Source organism: Pseudophryne corroboree, chromosome 3 (assembly GCF_028390025.1).
Source record: "Pseudophryne corroboree isolate aPseCor3 chromosome 3, aPseCor3.hap2, whole genome shotgun sequence".
NCBI lineage: Eukaryota > Metazoa > Chordata > Amphibia > Anura > Myobatrachidae > Pseudophryne > Pseudophryne corroboree.
Genome location: NC_086446.1, coordinates 514,714 through 541,455, shown reverse-complemented (window position 1 = coordinate 541,455; position 26,742 = coordinate 514,714). Strand labels below are relative to the sequence as shown.

The window sequence follows — 26,742 nt, the reverse complement described above, 5'->3', positions numbered from 1 at the left end:
TGGCAGATATGGACATCGCACTTACTCTTGATGCCAGAGTGCAAATATCCCTCTGTGCATCTCGCATATATAGAAATGCATCCTTTAAATGCTCTATAGTCAATAAAATACTGTCCCTGTCAAGGGTATCAATATTTTTAGTCAGGGAATCCGACCAAGCCACCCCAGCTCTGCACATCCAGGCTGAGGCGATCGCTGGTCGCAGTATAACACCAGTATGTGTGTATATACTTTTTATGATATTTTCCAGCCTCCTGTCAGCTGGCTCCTTGAGGACGGCCCTATCTATAGACGGTACCGCCACTTGTTTTGATAAGCGTGTGAGCGCCTTATCCACCCTAAGGGGTGTTTCCCAACGCGCCCTAACTTCTGGCGGGAAAGGGTATACCGCCAATAATTTTCTATCGGGGGAAACCCACGCATCATCACACACTTCATTTAATTTATCTGATTCAGGAAAAACTACAGGTAGTTTTTTCACATCCCACATAATACCCTCTTTTGTGGTACTTGTATCAGAAATATGTAACACCTCCTTCATTGCCCTTAACAAGTAACGTGTGGCCCTAAAGAGAAATACGTTTGTTTCTTCACCGTCGACACTGAAATCAGTGTCCGTGTCTGTCGACCGACTGAGGTAAAAGGACGTTTTAACGCCCCTGACGGTGTTTGAGACGCCTGGACAGGTACTAATTTGTTTGCCAGCCGTCTCATGTCGCCAACCGACCTTGCAGCGTGTTGACATTATCACGTAATCCCTTAAATAAGCCATCCATTCCGGTGTCGACTCCCTAGAGAGTGACATCACCATTACAGGCAATTTGCTCCGCCTCCTCACCAACATCGTCCTCATACATGTCGACACACACGTACCGACATATAGCACACACACACACAGGAAATGCTCTGATAGAGGACAGGACCCCACTAGCCCTTTGGGGAGACAGAGGGAGAGTTTGCCAGCACACACCAAAGCGCTATATTTTACAGGGATAGCCTTATAATAAGTGCTCCCTTATAGCTGCTTTTATAAAATCACAATTTCGCCAAATTTTGCCCCCCCCTCTCTTGATTTAACCCTGTTTCTGTAGTGCAGTGCAGGGGAGAGCCTGGGAGCCTTCCTGACCAGCGGAACTGTGTGAGGAAATGGCGCTGTGTGCTGAGGAGATAGGCCCCGCCCCCTTTTCGGCGGGCTCGTCTCCCGCTTAAAAATGGATTCTGGCAGGGGTTAAATATCTCCATATAGCCCCGGAGGCTATATGTGAGGTCTTAAGAAGACTGAGGAGTCTTCTGCCGCCGATTCTTCGATGCAGTGATCCTGTTGCCAGCAGGACTCACTGTAAAATAAAAAACCTAAACTAAACTTTTCTAAGCAGCTCTTTAGGAGAGCCACCTAGATTGCACCCTTCTCGGCCGGGCACAAAAACCTAACTGAGGCTTGGAGGAGGGTCATAGGGGGAGGAGCCAGTGCACACCACCTGATCCTAAAGCTTTACTTTTTGTGCCCTGTCTCCTGCGGAGCCGCTATTCCCCATGGTCCTTTCAGGAACCCCAGCATCCACTAGGACGATAGAGAAATTATGTGTTATGGCCACAAACCCCATTTTACATAGTCACAAACCCTTTTCAGATGCGTGCGTGGCTTTGCCGTGCGCCCACACATATGCCACCACAGTCCAGGGTCCTGCCTAACATTATTTCTAGAGTGAACACTATCCCTGTATTATTACTACAGATAAGTTATGTAACTGTGATGCTCCCCGATCCCCTCAACTCCCCAGTCATGTCCCTGTATTATTAGTATAGATACAAGTGAGTCACTGTGATATTCCCATATCCCCTCACCTTCCCAGTCATGTCCCTGTATTATTACTAGAGATATAAGTGATCTCACTGTGACGCTCCCAGATCCCCTCACCTCCCCAGTAATGCCCCTGCATTATTACTAGAGATATAAGTGATCTCACTGTGACGCTCCCAGATCCCCTTACCTCCCCAGTAATGCCCCTGTATTATTACTAGATATAAGTGATCTCACTGTGACGCTCCCAGATCCCCTTACCTCCCCAGTCATGTCCTTGTATTATTACTATAGTTATTAGTGATGTCACAGTGATGCTCCCAGATCCCCTCACCTCCCAAGTCATGTCCCTGTATTATTAGTATAGATATAAGTGAGTCACTGTGACACTCCCAGATCCCCTCACCTCCCCAGTCATGTCCTTGTATTATTACTAGAAATATAAGTGATGTCACTGTGAGATTCCCAGATCCCCTCACCTCCCCAGTCATGTCCCTGTATTATTATAGATATAGCTGATGTCACTGTGACACTTCCAGATCCCCTCACCTCACCAATCATGGCCCTGTTTTATTACTAGAGGTATAAGTGATCTCACTGTGACGCTCCCAGATACCCTCACCTCCCCAGTCATGTCCCTGTATAATCTCTATATATATGTAATGTCACTGTGACTCTCCCAGACCTCCTTACCTCCCCAGTCATGTCCCTGTATTATTACTATAGATATAAGTGATATCACTGTGATGCTCCCAGATCCCCTCACCTCCCCAGTCATGTCCCTGAATTATTATTATTATAATTATAGATCTAAGTGATGTCACTATGATGCTCCCAGATCCCCCTCACTTCATCCAGTCATGTCCCTGTATTACTACTATAGATATAAGTAAAATCACTGTGATATCACCACCACTCCCAATGTATAATAATAATAAAAATACCAGGACACCACAAGCTGCTGTCCCTGTATAATAATAGAAAGGGGAATAATAGAAGCGCTCTTAAAACTATAAACATTGAAATCCCTGAAAAAGATTTTACTACCAAAGGAGTCAAAAGGCAATTCAAAATGTATGTATGTATGTATGTATGTATGTATGTATGTATGTATGTATATATATATATATATATATATATATATATATATATATATATATATATATAAATATAAATATATAAAAAAAAACACTGTATGCTGTCCCTATTTCCACTAGAAGGTCACGATATAACAATATAGAAAATTCATATGAATGCACTATAAAGCAAATGAATAAACATATAAACTGTTAAATAGATTGAATGATTGGTCACAGTATGAAAAAGAAAAAAGGGCTCCTCCCCTTATCCACTGGACTGATTACACGATTTTGGCATCATCTACAATTACCTCTCTCCTTCTGATTTATCAGCGGACGGCACACGTCCATAGAGAGGTGTTTTATCCACAGCGGTATCCGTGCGGCTACAGCAAGCCGACAATTTATATCAGCCTCTCTCCCACCAATTACCTGCGGATGGTGCACGTCTATAGAGAGGTGTTTTATCCACAGCGGTATCCGTGCGGCTGCAGCAAGCCGACAATTTATATCAGCCTCTCTCCCTCCAATTACCTGCGGATGGTGCACGTCTATAGAGAGGTGTTTTATCCACAGCCGTATCCGTATTTATATCAGCGTCTCTCCCTCCAATTACCTGCAGACGGTGCACGTCTATAGAGAGGTGTTTTATCCACAGTGGTATCCGTGCGGCTGCAGCAAGCCGACAATTTATATCAGCCCCTCTCCCTCCAATTACCTGCGGACGGTGCACGTCTATAGAGAGGTGTTTTATCCACAGCGGTATCCGTGCGGCTGCAGCAAGCCGACAATTTATATCAGCCTCTCTCCCTCCAATTACCTGTGGACGGTGCATGTCTAAGGAGAGAAAGAGATGATCTATATACAGCGGGTCGCTCGCAGCTGCAGCAAGCCGACAATTTATATCAACCTCTCTCCCACCAATTACCTGCGGACAGTGCACGTCTATAGAGAGGTGTTTTATCCACAGCGGTATACATGCGGCTGCAGCAAGCCGACAATTTATATCAGCCTCTCTCCCTCCAATTACCTGCGGATGGTGCACGTCTATAGAGAGGTGTTTTATCCACAGCGGTATCCGTGCGGCTGCAGCAAGCCGACAATTTATATCAGCCTCTCTCCCTCCAATTACCTGCGGACGGTGCATGTCTAAGGAGAGAAAGAGATGATCTATATACAGCGGGTCCCTCGCAGCTGCAGCAAGCCGACAATTTATATCAACCTCTCTCCCACCAATTACCTGCGGACGGTGCACGTCTATAGAGAGGTGTTTTATCCACAGCGGTATCCATGCGGCTGCAGCAAGAAGACAATTTATATCAGCCTCTCTCTCTCCAATTACCTGCGGACGGTGCACGTCTATGGGCCCTCATTCCGAGTTGTTCGCTCTGTATTTTTCATCGCATCGCAGTGAAATTCCGCTTAGTGCACATGCGCAATTTTCGCACTGCGACTGCGCCAAGTATCTTTGCTATGAAGATAGTATTTTTACTCACGGCTTTTTCATCGCTCCGGCGATCGTAATGTGATTGACAGGAAATGGGTGTTACTGGGCGGAAACACGGCGTTTTATGGGCGTGTGGATGAAAACGCTACCGTTTCCGGAAAAAACGCAGGAGTGGCCGGAGAAACGGGGGAGTGTCTGGGCGAACGCTGGGTGTGTTTGTGACGTCAAACCAGGAACGAGAAGCACTGAACTGATAGCACAGGCAGAGTAAGGTTGAAGTTACTCAGAAACTGCTAAGTAGTTTGTAATCGCAATATTGCGAATACATCGGTCGCAATTTTAAGAAGCTAAGATACACTCCCAGTAGGCGTAGGCTTAGCGTGTGTAACTCTGCTAAATTCGCCTTGCGACCGATCAACTCGGAATGAGGGCCATAGAGAGGTGTTTTATCCACAGCGGTATCCGTGCGGCTGCAGCAAGCCGACAATTTATATCAGCCTCTCTCTCTCCAATTACCTGTGGACGGTGCATGTCTAAGGAGAGAAAGAGATGATCTATATACAGCGGGTCCCTCGCGGCTGCATCTAGCCGGCTAACACACCTGCTCCCCTACTTCTGAATTTGCAGCGGGCTACGTACGCCCCAGAGAGTGTGAGGAGACCTTCGGCTGCGGGATCCCTGTGGACATTCAGCTGGCACACAAGCCACACTCTCCAGCACCATCACAGATTGGGTACACGGTGGATTTATAAGCATTATGCCACAGTGATTTATGGTAGTTGCAACTACCCCCTTTTTTATTTTATATATATATATATATATATATATATATAGATATATATACATATAGATATATATACATATACAGAGAGAGAGAGAGAGAGAGAGAGAGAGAGAGAGAGAGAGAGAGAGAGAGAGAGAGAGAGAGAGAGAAGCAGAGGAACCGGCGCTAGGGTACTATTCGTGGTACTAGACTTTAATTAACACGTGTATACACCTAAAGCTAAAATCTAACACTCCTCATAGTTTACATGAGTGGCAGCTTGTGAAACAGAAAACTGTGTTTGTTAGACACATGCAGTGGATAATGAGATTTTACTCACCGGTAAATCTATTTCTCGTAGTCCGTAGTGGATGCTGGGACTCCGTAAGGACCATGGGGAATAGCGGCTCCGCAGGAGACTGGACCCAAACTAAAGAAAGCTTTAGGACTACCTGGTGTGCACTGGCTCCTCCCACTATGACCCTCCTCCAGACCTCAGTTAGGATACTGTGCCCGGAAGAGCTGACACAATAAGGAAATGATTTTGAATCCCGGGTAAGACTCATACCAGCCACACCAATCACACCGTACAACTCATTATACTATACCCGAGAAATAGACTTACCGGTGAGTAAAATCTTATTTTCTCTGACGTCCTAAGTGGATGCTGGGACTCCGTAAGGACCATGGGGATTATACCAAAGCTCCCAAACGGGCGGGAGAGTGCGGATGACTCTGCAGCACCGAATGAGCGAACTCTAGGTCCTCCTCAGCCAGGGTGTCAAACTTGTAGAATCTTGCAAACATATTTGACCCCAACCAAGTAGCTGCTCGGCAAAGTTGCAACGCCGAGACCCCTCGGGCAGTCGCCCAAGAAGAGCCCACCTTCCTCGTGGAATGGGCTTTCACAGATTTAGGATGCGGCAGTCCAGCCGCAGAATGCGCCAACTGAATTGTGTTACATATCCAGCGAGCAATAGTCTGCTTTGAAGCAGGAGCAACCATCTTTTTGGGTGCATACAGGATAAATAGCGAGTCATGTTTTTCTGACTCCAGCCGTCCTGGAAACATATATTTTCAAGGCCCTGACTACGTCCAGTAACTTGGAGTCCTCCAAGTCCCTAGTAGCCACAGGCACCACAATAGGTTGGTTCACGTGAAACGCAGATACCACCTTAGGGAGAAACTGGGGACGAGTCCTCAATTCTACCCTATCCATATGGAAAATCAGATAAGGGCTTTTACATGACAAAGCCACCAATTCTGACACATGCCTGGCCGAAGCCAAGGTCAACAACATGACCACCTTCCACGTGAGATATTTCAAATCCACGGTCTTAAGTGGCTCGAACCAATGTGATTTTAGGAAACTCAACACCACGTTGAGATCCCAAGGTGCCACTGGGGGCACAAAAGGGGGCTGAATATGCAGCACTCCCTTAACAAAAGTCTGAACTTCAAGCAGTGAAGCCAGTTCTTTCTGGAAGAAAATCGACAGAGCCGAAATCTGGACCTTAATGGAACCCAATTTTAGGCCCATAGTCACTCCTGACTGTAGGAAGTGCAGAAAACGGCCCATCTGAAATTCCTCCATTGGGGCCTTCCTGGCCTCACACCAGGCAACATATTTTCGCCATATGCAGTGATAATGTTTTGCTGTAACATCTTTTCTAGCTTTAATCAGCGTAGGAATGACTTCCTCTGGAATGCCCTTTTCCTTTAGGATCCGGTGTTCAACCGCCATGCCGTCAAACGCAGCGGCGGTAAGTCTTGGAACAGACAGGGCCCCTGCTGCAGCAGGTCCTGTCTGAGCGGCAGAGGCCATGGGTCCTCTGATACCATCTCTTGAAGTTCTGGGTACCAAGCCCTTCTTGGCCAATCCGGAACCACGAGAATAGTTCTTACTCCTCTCCTTCGTATTATTCTAAGCACCTTGGGTATGAGAGGCAGAGGAGGGAACAAATAAACCGACTGGTACACCCACGGTGTCACTAGAGCGTCCACAGCTATCGCCTGAGGGTCACTTGACCTGGCGCAATATCTTTTTAGCTTTTTGTTGAGGCGGGAAGCCATCTTGTCCACCTGTGGCCTTTCCCAACGATTTACAATCATTTGGAAGACTTCTGGATGAAGTCCCCACTCTCCCGGGTGGAGGTCGTTCCTGCTGAGGAAGTCTGCTTCCCAGTTGTCCACTCCCGGAATGAACACTGCTGACAGTGCTAACACGTGGTTTTCCGCCCAACGGAGAATCCTTGTGGCTTCTGCTATCGCCATCCTGCTTCTCGTGCCGCCCGGTCGGTTTACATGAGCGACCGCCGTGATGTTGTCTGACTGAATCAGTACCGGCTGGCCCTGAAGCAGGGGTCTTGCTTGACTTAAGGCATTGTAAATGGCCCTTAGTTCCAGAATATTTATGTGTAGGGAAGTCTCCTGACTTGACCATAGCCCTTGGAAATTTCTTCCCTGTGTGACTGCCCGCCAGCCTCGAAGGCTGGCATCCGTGGTCACCAGGACCCAGTCCTGTATGCCGAATCTGCGGCCCTCTTGAAGATGGGCACTCTGCAGCCACCACAGCAGAGACACCCTGGTCCTTGGAGACAGGGTTATCAACAGATGCATCTGAAGATGCGATCCGGACCACTTGTCCAACAGGTCCCACTGAAAAGTTCTTGCATGGAACCTGCCGAATGGAATTGCTTCGTAGGAAGCTACCATCTTTCCCAGGACTCGCGTGCAGTGATGCACCGACACCTGTTTTGGTTTCAGGAGGCCTCTGACTAGAGATGACAGCTCCTTGGCTTTCTCCTCCGGGAGAAACATTTTTTTCTGGTCTGTGTCCAGAACCATCCCCAGGAACAGTAGACGAGTCGTAGGAACCAGCTGTGACTTTGAAATATTTAGAATCCAACCGTGCTGTTGTAGCACCTCCTGAGATAGTGCTACCCCGACCAACAACTGCTCCGTGGACCTCGCCCTTATCAGGAGATCGTCCAAGTACGGGATAATTAAAACTCCCTTCCTCCAAAGGAGTATCATCATTTCGGCCATTACCTTGGTAAATACCCTCGGTGCCGTGGACAGACCGAACGGCAACGTCTGGAATTGGTAATGTGAATCCTGTACCACAAATCTGAGGTACTCCTGGTGAGGATGGTAAATGGGGACATGCAGGTAAGCATCCTTGATGTCCAGTGATACCATGTAATCCCCCTCTTCCAGGCTTGCAATAACCGCCCTGAGCGATTCCATCTTGAACTTGAATTTTTTTATATATGTGTTCAAGGATTTCAATTTTAAAATGGGTTTCACCGAATGGGTCTCACCGAACCGTCCGGTTTCGGTACCACAAACATTGTGGAATAGTAACCCCGTCCTTGCTGAAGGAGGGGCACCTTGACTATCACCTGCTGGGAATACAGCTTGTGTATTGCCTGTAACACTGCTTCCCTGCCTGAGGGAGTTGTTGGCAAGGCAGATTTGAAGAAACGGTGGGGGGGGGGAGATGTCTCGAATTCCAGCTTGTACCCCTGAGATCCTACCTGAAGGATCCAGAGGTCCACCTGTGAGCGAGCCCACTCATAGCTGAAGTTTTTGAGACGGGCCCCCATCGTCATGCGGTGGACTTAGCGGAAGCGGGGGAGGACTTTTGCTCCTGGGAACTGGCTGTATGTTGCAGCTTTTTCCCCCTACCTCTGCCTTTGGGCAGAAAGGACGCGCCTCTAACCCGCTTGCCCTTATGGGGCCGAAAGGACTGTACCTGATAATACAGTGCTTTCTTTGGTTGTGAGGGAACCTGGGGTAAAAATGCTGACTTCCCAGCTGTTGCTGTGGAAACAAGGTCCGAAAGACCATCCCCGAATAACTCCTCACCCTTATAAGGCAGAACTTCCATGTGCCTTTTAGAATCTGCATCCCCTGTCCACTGCCGAGTCCATAAACCCCTCCTGGCAGAAATGGACATTGCACTAATTTTTTATGCCAGCCGGCAAATATCCCTCTGTGCATCTCTCATGTACAAGACAGAGTCTTTTATATGCTCTATGGTTAGCAAAATAGTGTCCCTGTCTAGGGTATCAATATTTTCCGATAGGGAATCGGACCATGCAGCAGCAGCACTGCACATCCATGCTGAAGCAATAGCTGGTCTCAGTATAATACCAGTATAGGTATATACAGATTTCAGGATCGCCTCCTGCTTCCTATCAGCAGGCTCCTTTAGGGCGGCCGTATCCGGAGACGGTAGTGCCACCTTCTTTGACAAGCGTGTGAGCGCTTTATCTACCCTAGGGGGTGTTTCCCAACGTGACCTATCCTCTGGCGGGAAAGGGTACGTCAGTACGTCATTAGTAACCTTTTAGAAATTACCAATTTCTTATCGGGTGAAGCCCACGCTTCCTCACACACTTCGTTTAATTCCTCAGATGAGGGAAAAACTACTGGAAGTTTTTTCTCCCCAAACATAATACCCTTTTTTGTGGTACCCGGGGTAGTATCAGTAATGTGCAACACATTTTTCATTGCCTCAATCATGTAACGTGTGGCCCTATTGGAAGTTACATTAGTCTTATCATCGTCGAAACTGGAGTCAGCATCCGTGTCGACATCTGAGGTAGCGGGCGTTTTAGAGCCCCTGATAGCTTTCGAGACGCCTGGGCAGGCACAGGCTGAGAAGCCGACTGTCCCATATTTGGCATGTCGTCAAACCTTTTATGTAGGGAGTCGACACTATCACGTAATTCCTTCCATAAATCCATCCACTCAGGTGTCGGCCCCGCAGGGGGTGACATCACAGTTACCGGCACTTGCTCCGCCTCCACATAATTTTCCTCATCATACATGTCGACACAGCCGTACCGACACACAGCACACACACAGGGAATGCTCTGATAGAGGACAGGACCCCACAAAGCCCTTTGGGGAGACAGAGAGAGAGTATGTCAGCACACCCCAGAGCGCTATATACACTGGGATATCACTAAGAGTGTTTTCCCCTATAGCTGCTTAATATATTTATATTGCGCCTAAATTTAGTGCTCCCCCTCTCTTTTTTACTCTATTGTATGCAGGACTGCAGGGGAGAGCCAGGGAGCGATCCTTCCAGCGGAGCTGTGAGGGAAAAATGGCGCCAGTGTGCTGAGGGAGAAGCCCCGCCCCCTTTTCAGCGTTTTTTCTCCCGCTTTTTCTGGAAATCTGGCAGGGGTTAATTTACACCTATATAGCCTTTTGGACTATATATGGTGTATATTTACCAGCCAAGGTGTCTTATTGCTGCTCAGGGCGCCCCCCCCCCAGCGCCCTGCACCCATCAGTGACCGCAGTGTGTGGTGTGCATAAGGAGCAATGGCGCACAGCTGCAGTGCTGTGCGCTACCTTGGAGAAGACAGAAGTCTTCAGCCGCCGATTTTCCGGACCTTCTTGCTTCTGGCTCTGTAAGGGGGACGGCGGCGCGGCTCCAGGACCGGACAATCGAGGTCGGGCCCTGTGTTCGCGGTCCCTCTGGAGCCAATGGTGTCCAGCAGCCTAAGAAGCCCAAGCTAGCTGCAAGCAGGTAGGTTCGCTTCTTCTCTCCTTAGTCCCTCGTTGCAGTGAGTCGGTTGCCAGCAGATCTCACTGAAAATAAAAAACCTAATTCTAACTTTCTTTCTAGCAGGCTCAGGAGAGTCCCCTAGTGTGCATCCAGCTCAGCCGGGCACAAAAATCTAACTGAGGTCTGGTGGAGGGTCATAGGAGGAGGAGCCAGTGCACACCAGGTAGTCCTAAAGCTCTCTTTAGTTGTGCCCAGTCTCCTGCGGAGCCGCTATTCCCCATGGTCTTTGCGGAGTCCCAGCATCCACTTAGGACGTCAGAGAAATAGGAAATAGAGGACACAAGCGCCCAAATGTGTTTTACATATATAGAAAAGGTGAAAAAGCCGGTGTATGGGATGATAAGATGTGACTGGATCACTTACCTGGTCTAGGTAGACATTGATCTGTCAGCCATCATTTGGGATTCAGTACATGAAAATAAAGAAACAGCAAAACCTAGTGTGTACCATTCATAGACAACTTATTTATCACTGTCTGGATGTGAACGGCATGTTTAGGGAACTGGCATATTCCCATTTATAATCAATTGGCAGCCTCAGCAGTAGATACATTTAAAAAAAGACATAAATGTAATAAAATAACATAGAAATGTCTGAATGACACACGTACAAGAATTAAAAACATATAGAGCTTATCTGTCCATGTGAGAGGTATCAGCAAAGCGTCCCATATAGGAGGTATCGGCAAAAGCGTCCCATATAGGAGGTATCGGCAAAAGCGTCCCATATAGGAGGTATCGGCAAAGCGTCCCATATAGGAGGTATCGGCAAAGCGTCCCATATAGGAGGTATCGGCAAAGCGTCCCATATAGGAGGTATCGGCAAAGCGTCCCATATAGGAGGTATCGGCAAAGCGTCCCATATAGGAGGTATCGGCAAAGCGTCCCATATAGGAGGTATCGGCAAAGCATCCCATATAGGAGGTATCGGCAAAGCGTCCCATATAGGAGGTATCAGCAAAGCGTCCCATATAGGAGGTATCGGCAAAGCGTCCCATATAGGAGGTATCGGCAAAGCGTCCCATATAGGAGGTATCAGCAAAGCGTCCCATATAGGAGGAATCAGCAAGATGTCCCAACGCGTTTCGTCCGTCAGTGTAGCAGCCCCTTGTTGGATAGAGTGCCCCTGGAAGACACAGCAGCCCCTTCATGGCCAGTCAAAGAACACCTGATCGGACACGTGAAAATAAGTGAGCTTGCTTTGGAAAGTACAGCGATCCCAGGGAATAAAGGTCCACCATCCGGAGACTCCTGTAGCCAGGACTCATTTCAGGGGTGCTGCTGCGTTCTCCATCAGGAGGCTGGGGCCGCTGCGTCCGATCAGGTGTTCTCTGACTTTATTTTCAAGTACTGAATCCCAAATGATGGCTGACAGATCAATGTCTACCTAGACCAGGTAAGTGATCCAGTCACATCTTATCCCATACACCGGCTTTTTCACCTTTTTTATATATTTAAAACACATTTGGGCGCATGTGTCCTCTAATATATATATATATATATATATATATATATATATATATATATATATATATATATATATATATATATATATATATACTTATATTGGCCGGCACTCCGAAGGCTTCTGCAGGCTTACTCGCTCAGGTGCCATCCTTTGAGGTATCACCTCCATCCATATCCCATAAAGAAGGCGGCACTCAGAGACTTTGTTGAAATCACACAATTCTTTAGTGAAAACACTGCACGGTTACATCACATCAACGTTTCGGGGCGTGTAGCCCCTTCATCAGGATAACCCCACACCAACAAACAACAGGTATATATAGGTGCACTCACCCCTCCATGCTGTCCCCCACTGGCTGCCGCCGCCGCCGTGTCCCAGGCCCGGCGTCCGTCCGCCCGAGCAGAGCACTTCCGCCGGAAGTGACGTCACGGGTCCCGGTCACGTTGCCGCGGCAACCTAACAAACAAAACATACAGTGTCTCTATGTGAGTAAAACGATCTGCGCCTCCACACTAGGTTAACCTGAAACTGAGTTTGGTGCTGTGTCTCATCTCCAGCCTTATGTACATAAAGTGCTAAGTGCATGTGTGCTTGTTCCAGACACAATACCGCCAGCGGTGTGAGCAATAAAAATAGAAAAACCCTTTACCATCGTGTCTATGGTCTATGGGGCCATGTTAACAGCATAACAGCAGTTATCAGTTTCTGCAAAAGATGGATAGCAGTGCTGAATAAATGTTCCATGGACCTTCTTTTATTGGTCATAGAGGAAACAACTCGGGAACATAATGTGACTATGGAAAAGATTAAGCAGTATGAAGTGGAACATCATGAGCTTCTTGCAGCGGAAGCAGTTAAAATGTCCACATTAGCTGAGCAAGTGGAGAAGTACCACAGCGATCTGCTGAAATTTAAACGGGAGAAATTGCTCAAGGTCCAACAGGACTATGCCCAACATCGGGTATATCCCTGGTTGGGCAATATGGGCAATCATGGACCTGCGTACAATGTACCCAGGTTCCGACGCAGGAGACCATTCACACGCAGTGGTACGACATCAGCGAGTGATTCGGATGATCAAGCCAGACCAAGAAGACAAGGGCCATTGGAGGTAACCCCTTTAGGGGTCAGGACTCGGGCTATTCCAGCGGCCCGAGAAGGAGACCCACCAGACGGGGGGGACAAACAAGAAGGCAAACGAAGAGGTCGCCCACCCAGGGCAAAAAAGACTTGATCTTTAATTTGTCCTCGAGCCTGCTGTCACCTGCAGAGGTAAGCGTATTGGAGAAAGGCCTAACGTTTGTCCCTACCAACAGACCTAATAGGTTCCAATGGAAACTTGACTCATTTAGACTGCACCGCACTTTAAAACTTAAAGAACATTTTTCTAAAGACTCTAGTCCACCAAGTATGAGTGATGTTCCTGCTAGAGTGTTAAAATTGGGTCCCTCATCTAAATTTGACCCGGTTTCAAATAATCCATCGGTGAAAACTTTCAGCAGGCTATTAGAGGCAGCCGGCAGTAATCCTAGTCCCCTGGTATATAGTAATCTGTCGAGGGAAGAGCAAGTGGCCTTAAAGGCCCTGAGTAAGAGACAAGATATTATTATAAGGGGGGCGGATAAAGGGGGTTCTATAGTCATTCTTAATACCAGTGATTATATTGCTGAATGTTACCGTTTACTGAATGATACAGAGACCTACTGTTTGCTAGAGAGAGACCCTACGGGTGTCTATGTGGAGCATTTGACCGGTATTCTGAAAAGAGCATGTGAACAGGGGGTGTTATCTAAGAATATGTTTCAGAAATTATTAAACACACACCCGGTGGTACCGGTGTTTTACACACTCCCGAAAATACACAAGCACGCACAGAGACCGCCTGGGAGACCGATTGTGTCAGCCCGGGGGTCTCTGTGTGAACCACTGGCTATCTTTCTTGATTCCTATTTGCAACCATGCATCCAGCAAACGTTTACACACTTAAAAGACTCCAACGTGTTGTTGGAGAAATTTCTACACATTGATCAGGTACCATCTAATTTACTGATGGCCACTATTGATGTAACCAGCCTGTACACATGCATTCCGCATGCAGGAGGGCTACAGGCGGTAAGAAGGTTAATCACAGGTAATACAACATACACAGGCCCAGATGTGGACCTTTTCATTGAACTACTGGAGTTCACCCTCACGCACAACTATTTTCTGTTTGAGGACAAATTCTTCAGGCAGATAACGGGTTGTGCGATGGGGTCTGCGGTGGCGCCGGCCTTCGCAAACACCTTTATGTGGGAAACCGAGAGGGGACTGTTTTTTGAAAATCCGGATGTGGCTGAGCAAATTTATCTGTATTACCGTTATATAGACGACTTGCTCATCTTCTGGAAAGGGGATGAGCAGTCTCTATTAGATATTATATCTAATCACAACAGCACAGATAGTACCATTAAGCTCACAATGCAATGCAGTCACACCCACATTGATTTTTTGGATATTTCTATCCGAATCAATGAAGGGAGGATTGACACAGACCTATATTCCAAACCCACTGATAGAAACATGCTTTTGAGCCACAAGAGTTTTCATCCTGCTCCTACCGTACACGGTTTACCCTACTCCCAATTTCTACGGGTGTGCAGGATTACAAACACTGCCGCTAATCGTGAGAAACAACTCGATATTATGGAAGCCAAGTTTGTGGAGAGGGGGTACCCGGTACCTTTATTAAAATAAGATTTTACTTACCGATAAATCTATTTCTCGGAGTCCGTAGTGGATGCTGGGGTTCCTGAAAGGACCATGGGGAATAGCGGCTCCGCAGGAGACAGGGCACAAAAAGTAAAGCTTTTACAGATCAGGTGGTGTGCACTGGCTCCTCCCCCTATGACCCTCCTCCAGACTCCAGTTAGGTACTGTGCCCGGACGAGCGTACACAATAAGGGAGGATTTTGAATCCCGGGTAAGACTCATACCAGCCACACCAATCACACCGTACAACTTGTGATCTAAACCCAGTTAACAGTATGATAACAGCGGAGCCTCTGAAAGATGGCTTCCTTCAACAATAACCCGAATTAGTTAACAATAACTATGTACAATTATTGCAGATAATCCGCACTTGGGATGGGCGCCCAGCATCCACTACGGACTCCGAGAAATAGATTTATCGGTAAGTAAAATCTTATTTTCTCTATCGTCCTAGTGGATGCTGGGGTTCCTGAAAGGACCATGGGGATTATACCAAAGCTCCCAAACGGGCGGGAGAGTGCGGATGACTCTGCAGCACCGAATGAGAGAACTCCAGGTCCTCCCTAGCCAGAGTATCAAATTTGTAAAATTTTACAAACGTGTTCTCCCCTGACCACGTAGCTGCTCGGCAGAGTTGTAATGCCGAGACCCCTCGGGCAGCCGCCCAAGATGAGCCCACCTTCCTTGTGGAGTGGGCCTTTACAGATTTAGGCTGTGGCAGGCCTGCCACAGAATGTGCAAGTTGGATTGTGCTACAGATCCAACGAGCAATCGTCTGCTTAGACGCAGGAGCACCCATCTTGTTGGGTGCATACAATATAAACAACGAGTCAGATTTTCTGACTCCAGCTGTCCTTGCAATATATATTTTTAATGCTCTGACAACGTCCAGTAACTTGGAGTCCTCCAAGTCACTTGTAGCCGCAGGCACTACAATAGGCTGGTTCAGATGAAATGCTGACACCACCTTAGGGAGAAAATGCGGACGAGTCCGCAGTTCTGCCCTGTCCGAATGGAAAATCAGATATGGGCTTTTGTAAGATAAAGCTGCCAGTTCTGACACTCTCCTGGCCGAAGCCAGGGCTAGAAGCATGGTCACTTTCCATGTGAGATATTTCAAATCCACCTTTTTTAGTGGTTCAAACCAATGAGATTTTAGAAATTCCAAAACCACATTGAGATCCCACGGTGCCACTGGAGGCACCACAGGCGGCTGTATATGCAGCACTCCCTTAACAAAGGTCTGGACTTCAGGGACTGAAGCCAATTCTTTTTGAAAGAAAATCGACAGGGCCGAAATTTGAACCTTAATAGATCCCAATTTGAGACCCATAGACAATCCTGATTGCAGGAAATGTAGGAATCGACCCAGTTGAAATTCCTCCGTCGGAGCACTCCGATCTTCGCACCACGCAACATATTTTCGCCAAATTCGGTGATAATGTTGCACGGTTACTTCCTTCCTCGCTTTAATCAAAGTAGGAATGACCTCTTCCGGCATGCCTTTTTCCTTTAGGATCCGGCGTTCAACCGCCATGCCGTCAAACGCAGCCGCGGTAAGTCTTGAAACAGACAGGGACCCTGCTGAAGCAAGTCCCTCCTTAGAGGTAGAGGCCACGGATCTTCCGTGATCATCTCTTGAAGTTCCGGGTACCAAGTCCTTCTTGGCCAATCCGGAACCACTAGTATCGTTCTCACTCCTCTTTGCCGTATAATTCTCAATACTTTTGGTATGAGAGGCAGAGGAGGAAACACATACACCGACTGGTACACCCAAGGCGTTACCAGCGCGTCCACAGCTATTGCCTGCGGATCTCTTGACCTGGCGCAATACCTGTCCAGTTTTTTGTTGAGGCGAGACGCCATCATGTCCACCATCGGTCTTTCCCAACGGGTTACCAGCATGTGGAAGACTTCTGGATGAAGTCCCCACTCTCCCGGGTGAAGATCGTGTCTGCTGAGGAAGTCTGCTTCCCAGTTGTCCACTCCCGGGATGAACACTGCTGACAGTGCTATCACATGATTCTCTGCCCAGCGAAGAATCCTTGCAGCTTCTGCCATTGCACTCCTGCTTCTTGTGCCGCCCTGTCTGTTCACATGGGCGACTGCCGTGATGTTGTCCGACTGGATCAACACCGGTTTTCCTTGAAGCAGAGGTTCTGCCTGGCTTAGAGCATTGTATATTGCTCTTAGTTCCAATATGTTTATGTGAAGAGACGTTTCCAGGCTCGTCCATACTCCCTGGAAGTTTCTTCCTTGTGTGACTGCTCCCCAGCCTCTCAGGCTGGCGTCCGTGGTCACCAGGATCCAATCCTGTATGCCGAATCTGCGGCCCTCCAATAGATGAGGACTCTGCAACCACCACAGAAGAGACACCCTTGTCCTTGGAGACAGGGTTATCCGTAGGTGCATCTGAAGATGCGACCCTGACCATTTGTCCAACAGATCCCTTTGGAAAATTCTTGCGTGGAATCTGCCGAATGGAATTGCTTCGTAAGAAGCCACCATTTTTCCCAGGACTCTTGTGCATTGATGTACAGACACCTTTCCTGGTTTTAGGAGGTTCCTGACAAGCTCGGATAACTCCTTGGCTTTTTCCTCCGGGAGAAAAACCTTTTTCTGAACCGTGTCCAGAATCATCCCTAGGAACAGCAGACGAGTTGTCGGCATTAACTGGGATTTTGGAATATTCAGAATCCACCCGTGCTGTTTTAGCACTTCTTGAGACAGTGCTAATCCCATCTCTAGCTGTTCTCTGGACCTTGCCCTTATTAGGAGATCGTCCAAGTATGGGATAATTAATACGCCTTTTCTTCGAAGAAGAATCATCATCTCGGCCATTACCTTTGTAAAGACCCGAGGTGCCGTGGACAATCCGAACGGCAGCGTCTGAAACTGATAGTGACAGTTTTGTACAACGAACCTGAGGTACCCCTGGTGTGAGGGGTAAATTGGAACGTGGAGATACGCATCCTTGATGTCCAAGGATACCATAAAGTCCCCCTCTTCCAGGTTCGCTATCACTGCTCTGAGTGACTCCATCTTCAACTTGAACTTCTTTATGTACAGGTTCAAGGACTTCAGATTTAGAATAGGCCTTACCGAGCCATCCGGCTTCGGTACCACAAAAAGAGTGGAATAATACCCCTTCCCTTGTTGTAGAAGAGGTACCTTGACTATCACCTGCTGAGAGTACAGCTTGTGAATGGCTTCCAAAACCGTCTCCCTTTCGGAGGGGGACGTTGGTAAAGCAGACTTCAGGAAACGGCGAGGTGGATCTGTCTCTAATTCCAACCTGTACCCCTGAGATATTATCTGCAGGATCCAGGGATCTACTTGCGAGTGAGCCCACTGCGCGCTGTAATTTTTGAGACGACCCCCCACCGTCCCCGAGTCCGCTTGAGAAGCCCCAGCGTCATGCTGAGGCTTTTGTAGAAGCCGGGGAGGGCTTCTGTTCCTGGGAAGGAGCTGCCTGTTGCTGTCTCTTCCCTCGACCTCTGCCTCGTGGCAGATATGAATAGCCCTTTGCTCTCTTATTTTTAAAGGAACGAAAGGGCTGCGGTTGAAAGGTCGGTGCCTTTTTCTGTTGGGGAGTGACTTGAGGTAGAAAGGTGGATTTCCCGGCTGTAGCCGTGGCCACCAAATCTGATAGACCGACTCCAAATAACTCCTCCCCTTTATACTGCAAAACTTCCATATGCCGTTTTGAGTCCGCATCGCCTGTCCACTGTCGCGTCCATAAAGTTCTTCTGGCCGAAATGGACATAGCACTTACCCGTGATGCCAGTGTGCAGATATCCCTCTGTGCATCACGCATATAAAGAAATGCATCCTTTATTTGTTCTAACGACAGTAAAATATTGTCCCTGTCCAGGGTATCAATATTTTCAATCAGGGACTCTGACCAAACTACCCCAGCACTGCACATCCAGGCAGTCGCTATAGCTGGTCGTAGTATAACACCTGCATGTGTGTATATACTTTTTTGGATATTTTCCATCCTCCTATCTGATGGATCTTTAAGTGCGGCCGTCTCAGGAGAGGGTAACGCCACTTGTTTAGATAAGCGTGTTAGCGCCTTGTCCACCCTAGGAGGTGTTTCCCAGCGCTCCCTAACCTCTGGCGGGAAAGGGTATAATGCCAATAATTTCTTTGAAATTATCAGCTTTTTATCAGGGGCAACCCACGCTTCATTACACACGTCATTTAATTCTTCTGATTCAGGAAAAACTATAGGTAGTTTTTTCACACCCCACATAATACCCTGTTTAGTGGTACCTGTAGTATCAGCTAAATGTAACGCCTCCTTCATTGCCAAAATCATATAATGTGTGGCCCTACTGGAAAATACGGTTGATTCGTCACCGTCCCCACTGGAGTCATCGCCTGTGTCTGGGTCTGTGTCGACCGACTGAGGCAAAGGGCGTTTCACAGCCCCTGACGGTGTTTGAGTCGCCTGGACAGGCACTAATTGATTGTCCGGCCGTCTCATGTCGTCAAACGACTGCTTTAGCGTGTTGACACTATCCCGTAGTTCCATAAATAAAGGCATCCATTCTGGTGTCGACTCCCTAGGGGGTGACATCCTCATATTTGGCAATTGCTCCGCCTCCACGCCAATATCGTCCTCATACATGTCGACACACACGTACCGACACACAGCAGACACACAGGGAAAGCTCCTAACGAAGACAGGACCCACTAGCCCTTTGGGGAGACAGAGGGAGAGTTTGCCAGCACACACCAAAAGCGCTATATATATATATATCAGGGATAGCCTTATAATAAGTGCTCCCTTATAGCTGCTTTGTTATATCAAAATATCGCCATAAATTTGCCCCCCCTCTCTGTTTTACCCTGTTTCTGTAGTGCAGTGCAGGGGAGAGACTTGGGAGCCGTCCTGACCAGCGGAGCTGTGAGAGGAAATGGCGCCGTGTGCTGAGGAGATAGGCCCCGCCCCTTTTCTGGCGGGCTCGTCTCCCGCTATTTAGAGAAATCAGGCAGGGGTTAAATATCTCCATATAGCCTCTGGGGGCTATATGTGAGGTATTTTTAGCCTTTATATAGGTTACATTTGCCTCCCAGGGCGCCCCCCTCCCAGCGCCCTGCACCCTCAGTGACTGCCGTGTGAAGTGTGCTGAGAGGAAAATGGCGCACAGCTGCAGTGCTGTGCGCTACCTTTAGAAGACTGCAGGAGTCTTCAGCCGCCGATTCTGGACCTCTTCTGACTTCAGCATCTGCAAGGGGGCCGGCGGCGCGGCTCCGGTGACCATCCAGGCTGTACCTGTGATCGTCCCTCTGGAGCTTGATGTCCAGTAGCCAAGAAGCCAATCCATCCTGCACGCAGGTGAGTTGACTCCTTCTCCCCTCAGTCCCTCGCTGCAGTGATCCTGTTGCCAGCAGGAATCACTGTAAAATAAAAAACCTAGCTAAACTTTTTCTAAGCAGCTCTTTAGGAGAGCCACCTAGATTGCACCCTTCTCGGCCGGGCACAAAAATCTAACTGGAGTCTGGAGGAGGGTCATAGGGGGAGGAGCCAGTGCACACCACCTGATCTGGAAAAGCTTTACTTTTTGTGCCCTGTCTCCTGCGGAGCCGCTATTCCCCATGGTCCTTTCAGGAACCCCAGCATCCACTAGGACGATAGAGAAAACAAGCTAGAGCAAAAGCGTGTGCTCAGGATAGAGGGGACCTTCTCACTAAAACCAGGACATGCAAGAAACAGAATAAATTACCCTGGGTTAACACATATGATACTAACAGCCGGTATACTAATAGGAAGGCCAAGACGTTGTGGCCCATCATCACCACAGACCCTGAACTTAAGATACTGAAGAATACACAAATTATGTCCAGCTATAGAAGGGGTCGGAACATTAAAGACCTGGTAGTGAAAACAGACCTCAGTAAATTTAAAAAACCAACTCCTGCACATTTTCTGAGCAGACTAAATGGCTGCTATAGATGTATTGGTTGTACCACCTGCAGTTACATGTCCCCGAGGGCTAGCATTGTACATCCACATTCTGCTAAAAAATATACCATCAATTACCCGTTATCTTGCAATTCAAAATTTGTAATTTATGTAATTATGTGCCCTTGTGGCCTATATTACGTGGGCAAAACAGAATGTTTATTCAAAATAAGGATGGCCCAACACAGACAGGCCATCAGGGCGGCGTTGGCCACAGGTAGCAGTGACCAGCCGGTGGCGCGTCATTTCGCAAAAATGAAACATGGTATGGCGACCTTAAAATACCGCATCATCGATCAGATGCCAGAATCCATCAGGGGGGGTAACAGAGCATTAAAATTGCTACAGCTGGAGTCCCGGTGGATTTTCAGACTTGATACCATTAGACCTAGGGGTTTGAATGAGTCTCTGGGTCTGAGTAATTTTTTGTAAGTAATTTGTTTGTAAATTCCTGTAATCTGTTATAATCTTTTAGCAATGTTGGAGAACTTTTTGTAATTTTGTACAAGTGTTTAGTAACTACGTGGGAACTGTGCATTGTACTTAGACCTTGGAGTAAAAGGTGGTTTCCCAAGGATAGTCTGGTTTGATAGGACACACCAGACGACTTATGTATGAATATCCATGGTTAATCGTGGTTAATCATTGGATAATTTGAAGGATTAAACGGGGGGAGGTCCATTGAATATTGCTGCTAACATGTGCTCCTTGTCTAGTTTTTATTCTATATTTGATGTTTTTTAGATGTATATATACACAGAATCATGTATTGGAATTGAAGGTGACATACCATGGGATTGCTGACTATAGATGTATTTGAGATGACGATCTGTATCATAACTCACACGGGGCACACTGAAACTGAGAAATTGGTCCCATGTTAGCACAGGGGACTTCTATATATTTCTTTATCACATTTTTTTCACATTTTTTTTACAGCAGCCTAGAACATCTGGCGTTCTAAGGTAGAGTAAGAGGAGGAATGATGGAGCACCGGAGGTCATGTTTTTTTAAGCTATAGGTGCTGTTAACATGGCCCCATAGACCATAGACACGATGGTAAAGGGTTTTTCTATTTTTATTGCTCACACCGCTGGCGGTATTGTGTCTGGAACAAGCACACATGCACTTAGCACTTTATGTACATAAGGCTGGAGATGAGACACAGCACCAAACTCAGTTTCAGGTTAACCTAGTGTGGAGGCGCAGATCGTTTTACTCACATAGAGACACTGTATGTTTTGTTTGTTAGGTTGCCGTGGCAACGTGACCGGGACCCGTGACGTCACTTCCGGCGGAAGTGCTCTGCTCGGGCGGACGGACGCCGGGCCTGGGACACGGCGGCGGCGGCAGCCAGTGGGGGACAGCATGGAGGGGTGAGTGCACCTATATATACCTATTTGTTGGTGTGGGGTTATCCTGATGAAGGGGCTACACGCCCCGAAACGTTGATGTGATGTAACCGTGCAGTGTTTTCACTAAAGAATTGTGTGATTTCAACAAAGTCTCTGAGTGCCGCCTTCTTTATGGGATATATATATATATATATATATATATGTAAATACTGGCTGCTTTATTTTTACAATGCAATTTAGATTGCAGATTGAACACACCACACCCAAATCTAACTCTCTCTGCACATGTTACATCTGCCCCACCTGCAGTGCACATGGTTTTGCCCAACTGCTAACAAATGTCCTGCTGCGATCACCTCAGAATTAGGCCCCTGTGTTACTTACTATCTCTTTTTTAAAATAAAAATACTTTTTGAGCCTTTTGACTCATTTGGTTGCAAAATCTTTTCAGGGATTTCAATATTTATAGTGTTACGAGAGCTATTATTCCCCTTTCCTGAGTTTTTTTATTCTTAGGAGTATCACACAACTCCTTATAGAAGTGTACGTGCACCTAACATTACCTGTATAATAGCCATACACAGAAACCTGCTACCCCAGTATTATACTAATAACGGGTTCACTACGATATGCCGGCGGTCGGGCTCCCTGCGACCAGCATACCGGTTTACCATCAGGGTGGCGAGCGCAAATGAGCCCCTTTGCCGGTATACTGTGCGCCGGGATCCCGTCAGTCGGCATACTGAAGACCACCCCTAATAACAACAGGACACCCCATTCTGCTCTCCCTTTATAGTAAAAATAACATGACACCACAGGCTGCTCCCTCTGCAAAAAAAAAAAAATTATAATAATAATACATAACAGGCTGCTCCCCTGTATAATAATAAGAATAACAACAACAATAACAATAACTGCACACCACAGGCTACTCCCCCTGTATAATAATAAAAATAACAACAACAACAACAACAACAACTGCACACCACAGGCTACTCCCCCTGTATAATAATAAAAATAATAATAACAACAATAACAGAACACCACAGGCTACTCCCCCTGTATAATAATAATAACAACAACAACAGACCACAGGCTACTCCCCCTGTATAATAATAAAAAAAAGAATAATAAAGCTTCCCCTGTATAATAATAACAGGATCCACAGAGATGTCTCTAACTAGTGCTCAGTATTTATTGATACTCAAACTCCAAATAAATCTATGTTGTGACGTGTTTGTACTCATCTCATTTGATCCTCTAATCCAGGGGTGTCAAACTCAAATTCATCGGGGGCCGCATCAGCAGTTTGGTCCCCATCAAAGGGCCGGTTGTATCTGTAGGTCTATCCAAAATTTACCGCTCCACCTGCCTTATATGTGCCCAGCCATGTGCCCCCTTTTATAGTGCCCAGCCATGTGCCCCCTTTTATAGTGCACAGGTCCCCATTTTACACATTGTGGCAGGCACAGGTCCCCATTTTACACATTGTGGCAGGCACAGGTCCCCATTTTACACATTGCGGCAGGCACAGGTCCCCATTTTACACATTGCGGCAGGCACAGGTCCCCATTTTACACATAGCGGCAGGTACAGGTCCCCATTTTACACATTGTGGCAGGCACAGGTCCCCATTTTACACATTGTGGCAGGCACAGGTCCCCATTTTACACATTGTGGCAGGCACAGGTCCCCATTTTACACATAGCGGCAGGTACAGGTCCCCATTTTACACATTGTGGCAGGCACAGGTCCCCATTTTACACATTGTGGCAGGCACAGGTCCCCATTTTACACATTGTGGCAGGCACAGGTCCCCATTTTACACATTGCGGCAGGTGGTGGAAGGAGGGAGAGAGAGAGAAAGAGAGGAAGGGAGAGGGGCTGACTTACATTTGAAGCGGTTCTCGCCGCTCTTCAGCCGCCTCTCCCTCCTCGTCTGCGCGGCTCCCTTCTCCCTCCTCCGACGGGGTTTCGTTGAATGACGCGTTTGCGCCGTGACGTCACGACGCAATCGCGTCATTCCACGAAACCCCCCCCCCCCCCCCGAGCTGGGCACTCGGGAGAAGGGGGTTTCATGGCGGCGGCACCGCGGGCCATCAGACGAGGTCTGGCGGGCCGGATTTGGCCCGTGGGCCTTGTCTTTGACACCCCTGCTCTAATCATTCAAATAAGCGCAGAGTGAATTTGTTCTTTAATAATAACAGGACACCACATGCTGCTCCTCCTGTATAATAACAGGACACCACAGGCTGCTCTTATTGTATAATAATAATAACAATAATAATAACAACAACAACAACAGGACACCACAGGCTGCTCCCCCTGTATAATAATAACAGGACACCACATGCTGCTCCTCCTGTATAATAACAGGACACCACAGGCTGATCCTCCAGAATAATAATGATAATAACAACAACAGGACACCACAGGCTGCTCCCCCTGTAGAGTAGGATGCCACAGGCTGTTCATCCTGTCTATTATGACAATACAGGCAGCTACCCATGTATATTATTGCAACACAGGCTGCTCCTCCTGTACACTATGACAAAACAGGCCGCTCCCTCTGTACAGCACAATGCCACAAGACACAACACCTGCAATGTCCCGTGTATAGAATTACGGTAACAGTGGGGTCTGCGCCACCTGTATTACGGTAACGGCGGGGTCTGCGCCACCTGTATTACGGTAACGGCGGGGTCTGCGACACCTGTATTACGGTAACGGCGGGGTCTGCTCCACCTGTATTACAGTAATAGGACACTAGAGTGTCAGCCACCTGTACAGGGATAATGCAGCACCAGAGGCTGCTCCAGCTGCACTATAACAAGGCACCAGAGGCTGCTCCCCCTGTAGTACAGAACCTGACACCAGAGCTGCTCAGCCTATAGAATAATAATAATAATATCATTACCTGCTGCCAGACACAGCAATGGCTGCTCTCTGCTCCTGCTGCCTTGTGGGAATGATAGAAGGAAGGCGGAGCTCAGACCAGGGGAAAATGGCCGCCGCTCCTGACGTCACTACACGGCCAGGGAACCATTGCGGTTGGTTCTATATCGGAGTGGGAGAAGGGACCTTCTGACGTTTCAAGTGGATCAGGGGGAGGAGTTACGGCCGAACAGGGTGCCCGAAAAGTACGCTCGCCACCTAATTACTAAAGGTAATAGTTGGTGGCGTGGATAGTAGAGGAACTATCCCGCTGGCCTGGCTCCTCCCCCTTGAGTCGTAAAAGGTCCGTTACGCCCCTTGGATCTAGCATCTACCTCCCACTATCCTGCCCATTGGCCGTCGTATCCTAACACTCTCCTGCCCATAGGTCGCAGCTTCCAGTCAGTTACAGCCAGCCCCGCCCTCTCTCGCTCTCATAGGCTACAATGCTCCGTCACTCATTTACCTCCTCATTTCTCTCTGCCCATAGGACGCATCGTTCGTCACAGAATTACACTGCCCCGCCCACTATCTCGCCTATTGGCTGCCGTATCCTATCACTCTCCTGCCTAGTCACCGAGGCCACGTCAGCTTCCAGTCAGTTACAGCCAGCCCCGCCCTCTCTCCTTCTCATAGGCCGCAATGCTCCGTCACTAAATTACCTCAAGCCCCGCCCGCTCACTGCCCATAGGACGCAGTGTCTCGTGAGACAACCGCCTGCCCCGCCCATTATCCCGCACATTGGCCTCTGTATTCTATCACTCTCCTGCCCTTTAGCTGCGGCCACGCCCACTCTTCTGCTCATAGGCCGTAGTTTCCAGTCACTGTCACACCCTGCCCCGCCCTCTCTCCCTCTCATAGACCGCAATGCCCCGTCACTCAACTACCTCCAGCTCCGCCCACAGTATACATCTCAGTCTCCTCTGCTGCCGCCTCCTCCTCCAGGTAATGGCCGCCGCCCCCTCTCCTGTCTCTTCCCTGTCTCCTGCCGGGCAGGGTGTATGTGCTGCAGTGTGTGGTGCATGGAGTGTATATTACCATACCCTCCAACATGACCCGCCCCACTAGGTACAAAATGCTCTGTTTCTGGACTTCCCTCTTAATTTATTATTGCCATCACCTGTGAAGAAACAGCTTTCTTATCATTTAACTAGTTCAACACAGGTGATGGAAATCATAAATTAAGAGGGAAATCCAGAAACAGAGCATTTTGTACCTAGTGGGGCGGGTCATATTGGAGGGTCTGTATTACCAGTGTAATACACACACATCACTGCACACACTGATGTCACTGGTGATACAAGGTTGTTACACATAGGGGGTGGTATATACACATGGGGGGGGGGGGGGGGGCGGTATATACACATAGGGGGTGGTATATACACATATGGGGCGGTATATACACATTGGGGCGGTATACACACATATGGGGGCGGTATATACACATAGGGGGCGGTATATACACATAGAGGGGCGGTATACACACATAGGGGGGCGGTATACACACATAGGGGGCGGTATATACACATAGGGGGCGGTATACACACATAGGGGGCGGTATATACACATAGGGGGCGGTATATA

At 47.9% G+C, this 26,742-nt stretch overlaps 1 protein-coding gene across 6 annotated transcripts in view; it reads right to left on the bottom strand.

Annotated features, from left to right (window-relative positions):
- LOC135054475 (zinc finger protein ZFP2-like) overlaps positions 1 to 25,770 on the bottom strand; it is a 56,520-nt gene extending 30,750 nt beyond the window's left edge. For 3 of the 6 annotated variants that reach the window (XM_063957573.1, XM_063957579.1, XM_063957576.1), the window contains exon 1: positions 25,142 to 25,770. The gene's annotated coding sequence lies outside the window, so the exon portion shown is untranslated. Of the gene's footprint in view, positions 1 to 3,598; positions 3,673 to 12,476; positions 12,601 to 25,141 lie in introns of those variants that run through there. The other 3 variants (XM_063957574.1, XM_063957575.1, XM_063957578.1) reach the window with 2 other exon arrangements.
- Positions 25,771 to 26,742: the final 972 nt, after the last annotated feature.